Here is a 9,755-nt window from a genome sequence, read left to right on the forward strand (position 1 = left end):
ATATATATATATACTAGTCCAATCCCCACAGGGAAATAACGGCACTCAGGAGATGTTTCTTTGATGCAATAAAAAATTGTAATGGATGATAGGCCCCTATCATCCATTACAATTTTTTATTGGACTAGTATTTCTTCACTCCTCTGGCACCTGGAGCAAATTGATTTCGTATATAGAGTGCCGGCTGCATTGGATTATATATATATATATATATATATATATATATATATATATATATATTAGAGATGAGCGGCACTTTTTTCGGGTTTTGGTTTTGGATCTGGATCTCCCTTCGTGTTTTGGATCTGGATTGGTTTTGGCAAAAACCACCCTTGCGGGTTTTGTTTTTGTTTTTTGTTTTGGATCTGGATTTTTTTTGGGAAAAATACTAAATCTTACTAAAATAACAGAATTTGGGCCTGTTTTTGCCCCTAAAGTGTTATTAAGCTCAATAACATTAGTTTCCACTCATTTCTAGTCAATTTTGATCACTTCACAGCTCACAAAATTGTTTTCATTTACTGTAGTTTGCCCAATTTTCCCTGTATGAGTTTTCTGCGCAGCCGTCGGTCTGTGCAGAGACTGACTTCTAACCTGCGGCAAGTGTTTATCTGTTATCTGATATCCCTTGGGGCGCACTGGTGTGTGCGTAGCATCCAGGCAGTTTAAAGCTGCTGTCTGCTGCTGTGTGTGGAAATACCTTTGCACCCCCCTGGTGTGCACATAGGCCGTTCACCCGCAATACCCAGGAGGCCCACCAAAATGAATACTGGTGGCAGCCTGTCAGCAGTGTTGAAAACATTTGTTGAAGAAGGGGGACCTCTTCAAACAAACTTATTTACTAATTCCACTCTGACCACACGGTATACAAAGCTGGGCAGCAGCCGCCTGTCACCCAAGGGCCCCCAGAGCCATCTATCATTTCTCTGAGATCCCAAGGGGAGGTGCTCCCCCACAATACCCATAAAGCCCACTAAATTGTTAGTGGCAGCTGACCAGAGGATTCGGGGGACCTGCCAAACAGGAAGGGGGACCTTCCCTGTTCTGACCAGATCTCACTACCTTTCTGTCAAGGGTATATAAAGTAGGTTTGGGAACACCTCACAGTACCCTTACAGGGATCTTCAGACCATTTTCTCTCCATCCACTCAGTTCGGCTGAAAATATACTATTGATCTGCTGCGTAATGGAATGTGATATGATAAATGCCTAAACCAGACATTGGGTGCTGTAAGTAGGAGAGCACCATAACCTGCAGGGAGAGAGGTATTATCTATACGCATTCTGTAAACTTCACAATTGTTTGTGACTTCCATAGCTGTATCAGGACAGTGAATCTTGCATGTATACGTCCTCCGTGGCAGAAACAGGATCATATGTTTCTAGGGAGATCCCTAAGAACACATATGACCTAATGTACTTTCCTACTATTAAGTAACCAATGTTGCAGAATCCAATGTTGCAAAAGTAAATGTAACAAGATTGAGAAACATAGAACCCAAGAGATACATTACTCTGTTTTGGACTTTTTTTTGGGAGGTATTCTGTGAAATCATTTGTCTGTATGTACTCTGTGAAATCATTTGTCTGTACGTATTCAACCTATCGGATTGATACTAGCTGACATAAACTCCTCCCACAGCAATTAATAGAGGATTGACGGCATTGTGCAAGATACTGCTTTCTTTTTTACTCTGCCATCTAAAGGGACAAGTGTGATAGTGGGTACCTCGTCACATATCTACTCAACATAATTACTGAACTTATATACGTATAGATTACCAAGCGTAATCTTTGTAAAAGAGTGCCCCAAAAAACAGAGAGTCTTTTCGTCTTCTTTCTCTGCAACTATAATCACTCTCTTGGGTGCACCTCCACGTCCTAATTTCACAGAGGGAACACGATCCCCCTCCATATATAACTGTTATTGTGGAACCATAACATTATTATATTTAATTGTTTCTTGCAATACATACCTGTGCACCGGTCGCCATCCCCCCTCCCCTTTACAAGTGACAGGATATATGTTGTCACACTGGACACAGGATATATGTCGTCACACTGGACACAGGATAGATGTCGTGACTCGTGACACTGGACAATGGATATAGGCCGTCACACTGGACACAGCCCCTTGTATTACTGCAGCCCCTGTACACAGTGTACTACTCAGCAGCACTGCAGCCACTGCGTGTACTGAGTTAATTAAATCACACAACTCAGGGCTAAATAAATCACAACACAGGGCTTAGGGCATGGGCCACAGGACAGCCCCTGGACAGTGGACACTGCAGCCCCTGCGTGTGAGCACTGCAGCACCTAGTTAGTTAAATCACACTATAGGGCTCAGGCCTATAAACAGTCACTGACTCAATACAAGTCTACAACACAGTGCACAGGGCAGTGAGGGCACAGGACAGGTCACGGAGCACAGCACAGCACAGCATGGCATGGAGCACAGCACAGGGCACATGGAGCTTCCCAACCACCTTTTTCCCTCTCCAAGATTGGAGTGAAGATGGCGGGGCGCGCGTGCGTCTTTTATAACATCCCGCTCCCGCGAGAATCCGATGTTTTGTCTCGTTTTCGGTCCGGAATTGAGGCGGGAACTCCCGAGTCGCCTCGGTCCCTGACCCGGATCCCGAGATTCGGATCTGACGGATCTCGGGGTCCGGACCCGCTCATCTCTAATATATATATATATATATATATATATATATATATATAGCAGACAGGGTATCTGGCACTCAGTAGTTAGAAGTAACACATAGTAATGAACGCTGGGGTGCCTTCCAATCCTAATCCCCAAGGAATCAGCAACAGACAGGAACAATAATAAGGCGGCACTCAGCAGACTGCAGTTAAAAGGGGTCCTTTACTCCAACCGTTTCGGGGTTTCCCCCCGTCGTCAGGGACAGACAGCTTGACAAATTCACATTACACATGTCACAGTATATATACCTACACAGACCAAAAAACCCCGCCCCAGCAAAGTGATTATCTCACCCATCCTCGGCACCTGCCGGGCAGAGGTCCTCGCCACATCGCCAAGCGGTACCCGGAAGTCCCGCAGCTGTAGCCGTCCCCCACGCCCGACAGCCGAGCGTCATGTAGTTCCTCTGTAAGGGTTCCGGCCGGATGCCGCTCCACGTCACGCACAGCAGATGACGGGCGGTAGCGCTCAACACACTTACTTCCGCCAACCAAGGCGACGACGTACGGCCAACCAAACCCGGAAGTCCTGTTCATAGAACCACGACGCTCAGACGGCAAAGGATTGGTTGCCCAGCAACCAGATAATCGGAAACCTGTATAGATACAGGAAGGCATATTAATACTACTGAATGCCCTGATAATTAGATTGTACATAATTGGAGGACATCACATAAAAATACAAAAAATAAAAGTAAAAAAAAAAAATTACATGAAAAATGCATACAAGAAAAATTACTAGAGAAAAACACTATAGGCAAACCCTATAATGTCCCCAGTTAGATGGGCACTTAGAGCAACAGAAAATGCATACAGTTAGCGCAACATATTGAAAACATACCATATTATAGCTCATAGGAAAAAGTTAAACACTTGACTTGAAAATTACAGATACAAATCCAAAAGCAGAGCTAAAATGCAAGAAAAAGAACCTACATTGAATTCTACAACTAATGTATTAGAAAAAAGCTGTTAAAGGTACAGACAGATAAACAACCTAGAGGAAACACTGTAACCCCAAAGTCTCATTATGACCATGAGGTGCCAGTGTCCCCAAGGTGTGAATCCACCGACTCTCCCTCTGCAAAAGTGCCTTGTTCCTGTTCCCACCCCTGAGTGACTTGGGGATATGATCAATAATAAGGGAACGAATTTTATCCACAGAATGATGGTAATTCAGGCAATGTCGGGCAAAAGGTTGATCACTGTACCCTGACTGTATGGCCTGGTTGATGGCTGTCCTATGTAGGGCCATGCGCTCCTTGAATTGGCGCTGGGTCTTCCCCACATAGGACAGCCCGCAAGGACATGTCAAAAGATAAATAATATAAGTGGAACTGCATGTGAGGGGGTAGTTAATGGAAAAAAATCTGTCTGTATGGGGGTGTTTAAATTTTTCACCCACCACCATGGTCTTACAAGTAATACACCCTAAACATTTGAAGCAACCATTCTTTCTAGTCAGAAAGTGCGATGGTGCCACCTTATCCCATCCTGTGATATCCAGTTTGACCAGACGGTCCTTAAGATTGGCCTGTCTGGAATAACTGGGCATTAATTTGGTATTATTAAGCAAGGGGAGATCTCGATCAGAAGACACCATGGGCCACCACTTTTTAGCTTGACAAGTGGAACGTTTGCTATCTGATGAATATTTGTTGACCCATGGAAATTTATTACAGGGTATCTCCAAGGTCCGGTCGACCTTGTTCTTGAGAGTTTCATCTCTAGATGTTTTAAGTACCTTATCTTTTATTGGGGTCAACATAGTGCGAGGATAGCCCCTTTGGATGAACTTATCCACCATGGTGTCCAGTGCTTTAGGCACTTGCGTCTCATCTGATGTGATACGACGTACTCGCAAAAGTTGCGAGTACGGTAACCCTTGAGTAACTGCAGTAGGATGTAGGCTGTTATAACGTAACAGGGTGTTCCTGTCGGTGGATTTCATGAACAGGGCCGTTGTAAGAATCCCTGAACCAAGAGAAATATCAACATCAAGGAATTGGACCTGATGAGCATCAATGGTGGAGGTCAGTTGAATACAACTGCCTGTAGCATTATGTTGGGCCAATAAAATTTTAAGTAGTTCAGGACTTTTTGACCAAAAAATTAACAGGTCATCGATGTATCGGTAGTACAAAACTACTCCATCGATTAACCTGTCACCTTGAAAAAATAAAGTTTGTTCCACACCATACATGAAAGTGTTAGCGTAGGCCGGGGCCACTGCCGACCCCATGGCCACGCCCAATTGCTGAATATAAAATCTACCGTTATGGAGGAAATAATTTCTCGTCAATACCAGACTCAGCAATTGAATAAACAATTCTAATGGTGGACCAAGGTACAATGGGTTATCATGAAGTAAATGTCTAACTGCCTCTACACCTGCATCATGAGGGATACAGGTGTAGAGGCTAGTGACATCCGCAGTACAAAGGCATGTAATATCCAACAAATTTTGTGTAAGGTGCAGGTCCCTCAACAAGACCAACAGGGAGGTAGTGTCCTTCAAGTACGAAGGCAAAGCTTGGACACAAGGGTTAAGTAGGCTATCTAAAAAGACAGAAATAGGATGGTATAGGGACCCCCTGGCCGAGATGATGGGTCGACCAGGAGGGTCCCTAAGACCCTTGTGTATCTTAGGGATTGAATAAAATAGTGGTACCCTGGGGTAATCCACTGTTAGAGCCTGCTTAAGTTCTACAGAAATGTGACCATCTCGTGCTGCCTGATTCAGGATAGCATCCAGTTCCAACTTGAACCCCCATGTCGGGTCTTTATCAAGGAGTCCATAAGTGTTAGAATCGCTAAGAAGACGGTCACATTCCTGACGATATTTATCAACATCAAGGACCACCACCGCCCCTCCCTTATCGGCCCCGCGTATAATGATGTCTTTGCGGGCCGAAAGTGATCTTAGAGCTTGCTGTTCAGCAGGGGTAAGGTTTTGAAATGTAGGTGTCCCTACGGTGGTCCGATGTAGGTCTTCTCCTTGTTGTTCCATTAGACGAACAAAGGTTTTTATTGTTGGATTAGTAGTTAGGGGATCGAACTTGGACTTTGGTGCTATCTTTTGCAGTTTAGGAGGAATCATTAAGGTTTTAGTAGCGGGTGTGGCAGGCATTGGCTGTTTGCCAAAAAAGTCCTTAAGCCGCAAGGATCTGTTGAGTCGAAAAGTGTCAACCTTCCATTGGAAGGGATCCATGCGTTTTGATGGTACAAAGGATAGGCCTTTTGCAAGGACCTGTGTTTCATCCTCTGATAGAGATACTGAGGACAAATTAAACACTAGGTCCTTTTGCCCTTTTGCGATTTGCTGCCTCGCTTGCCTGATGTTTTGGCCTGATCGTCGCGTCCTCCTATAGCAGCAGCGTTGGGGTCTCTGGAAAGCATTGCCCTCGTTTTGGTCCCTAAAGGGCGCTTATCACTCCCTGAGGTAGAGGGTCCTGAATCCACATCACTTTGCGAGGTACTGGAGCCGCCAGGTTCCCCCACTCTTGTGCGTGATTGTGGACCCCGTTTACGATAGGGCCTTGATCTGCCCTGTGGGCGATTGGGATTCAGCCACTCATACACACGTCTTTGATCATAGTCTGCCTCAACTTTAATTAATTTCTCCCGTTTGAAAGCCAGGAGATTGGCTTGATAAGTGTCCATCTGCTGTTGTAATTTTTCCATCCAGTTGTTAATGGGATCTGCCAACAGTGCAGGAGTGTGAATTTTTTCAAACTGCTCAATTTTTTGTTGATATGCAGTTTGTTCCCGGGTGGATTCCTCCACTACCAACAGAAGCAGGTCCATGGAACATTTATTAAGAATTCCCAGCCATCGGCGACAAAATGTAGCATTATGCCGACCGATGGTTGGTGTGTTCTTGACGCGGAAACCGCGTGGGATTAGCTTGCTTCTGTAGTAGTCAGACAAGCTGATACTATGGTACTTAAAATCACACTCCTTCTGCTTCAACCGCAGTAGTTGTTTGAAGAGAGCTTCTGGTGCTTGAACAGAAGTGTTATCCTTAATACTTAGTTTAGAAAGAATGGCATCAGCATCAGTGTCAGAAAAGCTCACAAGGTTTCTAACGTCCATTTGCATGAACTCTAGGGCACTGTCCATCTCTTGACTAGCTGATGTCATGATGACAAATGAAGAAATCAGCTCAATCAGCAAACAAATGCGGGCAGATATAATTGTAGCACTTCACTGGAAACAGGTAGCTGGCTGTGTAAGTCGACTGTCAACAAGTAAACAAAAAATCGATGGTGCCACGATAAGAAATCCTCCCAACCCTTGAGTAGGGAGGGAAATCCAAATAGAGCAGACAGGGTATCTGGCACTCAGTAGTTAGAAGTAACACATAGTAATGAACGCTGGGGTGCCTTCCAATCCTAATCCCCAAGGAATCAGCAACAGACAGGAACAATAATAAGGCGGCACTCAGCAGACTGCAGTTAAAAGGGGTCCTTTACTCCAACCGTTTCGGGGTTTCCCCCCGTCGTCAGGGACAGACAGCTTGACAAATTCACATTACACATGTCACAGTATATATACCTACACAGACCAAAAAACCCCGCCCCAGCAAAGTGATTATCTCACCCATCCTCGGCACCTGCCGGGCAGAGGTCCTCGCCACATCGCCAAGCGGTACCCGGAAGTCCCGCAGCTGTAGCCGTCCCCCACGCCCGACAGCCGAGCGTCATGTAGTTCCTCTGTAAGGGTTCCGGCCGGATGCCGCTCCACGTCACGCACAGCAGATGACGGGCGGTAGCGCTCAACACACTTACTTCCGCCAACCAAGGCGACGACGTACGGCCAACCAAACCCGGAAGTCCTGTTCATAGAACCACGACGCTCAGACGGCAAAGGATTGGTTGCCCAGCAACCAGATAATCGGAAACCTGTATAGATACAGGAAGGCATATTAATACTACTGAATGCCCTGATAATTAGATTGTACATAATTGGAGGACATCACATAAAAATACAAAAAATAAAAGTAAAAAAAAAAATTACATGAAAAATGCATACAAGAAAAATTACTAGAGAAAAACACTATAGGCAAACCCTATAATGTCCCCAGTTAGATGGGCACTTAGAGCAACAGAAAATGCATACAGTTAGCGCAACATATTGAAAACATACCATATTATAGCTCATAGGAAAAAGTTAAACACTTGACTTGAAAATTACAGATACAAATCCAAAAGCAGAGCTAAAATGCAAGAAAAAGAACCTACATTGAATTCTACAACTAATGTATTAGAAAAAAGCTGTTAAAGGTACAGACAGATAAACAACCTAGAGGAAACACTGTAACCCCAAAGTCTCATTATGACCATGAGGTGCCAGTGTCCCCAAGGTGTGAATCCACCGACTCTCCCTCTGCAAAAGTGCCTTGTTCCTGTTCCCACCCCTGAGTGACTTGGGGATATGATCAATAATAAGGGAACGAATTTTATCCACAGAATGATGGTAATTCAGGCAATGTCGGGCAAAAGGTTGATCACTGTACCCTGACTGTATGGCCTGGTTGATGGCTGTCCTATGTAGGGCCATGCGCTCCTTGAATTGGCGCTGGGTCTTCCCCACATAGGACAGCCCGCAAGGACATGTCAAAAGATAAATAATATAAGTGGAACTGCATGTGAGGGGGTAGTTAATGGAAAAAAATCTGTCTGTATGGGGGTGTTTAAATTTTTCACCCACCACCATGGTCTTACAAGTAATACACCCTAAACATTTGAAGCAACCATTCTTTCTAGTCAGAAAGTGCGATGGTGCCACCTTATCCCATCCTGTGATATCCAGTTTGACCAGACGGTCCTTAAGATTGGCCTGTCTGGAATAACTGGGCATTAATTTGGTATTATTAAGCAAGGGGAGATCTCGATCAGAAGACACCATGGGCCACCACTTTTTAGCTTGACAAGTGGAACGTTTGCTATCTGATGAATATTTGTTGACCCATGGAAATTTATTACAGGGTATCTCCAAGGTCCGGTCGACCTTGTTCTTGAGAGTTTCATCTCTAGATGTTTTAAGTACCTTATCTTTTATTGGGGTCAACATAGTGCGAGGATAGCCCCTTTGGATGAACTTATCCACCATGGTGTCCAGTGCTTTAGGCACTTGCGTCTCATCTGATGTGATACGACGTACTCGCAAAAGTTGCGAGTACGGTAACCCTTGAGTAACTGCAGTAGGATGTAGGCTGTTATAACGTAACAGGGTGTTCCTGTCGGTGGATTTCATGAACAGGGCCGTTGTAAGAATCCCTGAACCAAGAGAAATATCAACATCAAGGAATTGGACCTGATGAGCATCAATGGTGGAGGTCAGTTGAATACAACTGCCTGTAGCATTATGTTGGGCCAATAAAATTTTAAGTAGTTCAGGACTTTTTGACCAAAAAATTAACAGGTCATCGATGTATCGGTAGTACAAAACTACTCCATCGATTAACCTGTCACCTTGAAAAAATAAAGTTTGTTCCACACCATACATGAAAGTGTTAGCGTAGGCCGGGGCCACTGCCGACCCCATGGCCACGCCCAATTGCTGAATATAAAATCTACCGTTATGGAGGAAATAATTTCTCGTCAATACCAGACTCAGCAATTGAATAAACAATTCTAATGGTGGACCAAGGTACAATGGGTTATCATGAAGTAAATGTCTAACTGCCTCTACACCTGCATCATGAGGGATACAGGTGTAGAGGCTAGTGACATCCGCAGTACAAAGGCATGTAATATCCAACAAATTTTGTGTAAGGTGCAGGTCCCTCAACAAGACCAACAGGGAGGTAGTGTCCTTCAAGTACGAAGGCAAAGCTTGGACACAAGGGTTAAGTAGGCTATCTAAAAAGACAGAAATAGGATGGTATAGGGACCCCCTGGCCGAGATGATGGGTCGACCAGGAGGGTCCCTAAGACCCTTGTGTATCTTAGGGATTGAATAAAATAGTGGTACCCTGGGGTAATCCACTGTTAGAGCCTGCTTAAGTTCTACAGAAATGTGACCATCTCGTGCTGCCT

General features: G+C 44.6%; 1 protein-coding gene across 1 annotated transcript in view; it reads right to left on the reverse strand.

Moving 5' to 3' along the window:
* The window catches only part of SLC15A1 (solute carrier family 15 member 1), a 66,390-nt gene that overhangs the window by 48,373 nt on the left and 8,262 nt on the right, over positions 1 to 9,755 (reverse strand). The gene's annotated exons all lie outside the window — the stretch shown is intronic.

Source organism: Crinia signifera, chromosome 2 (genome assembly GCF_055691185.1).
Source record: "Crinia signifera chromosome 2, ASM5569118v1, whole genome shotgun sequence".
Taxonomy (NCBI): domain Eukaryota; kingdom Metazoa; phylum Chordata; class Amphibia; order Anura; family Myobatrachidae; genus Crinia; species Crinia signifera.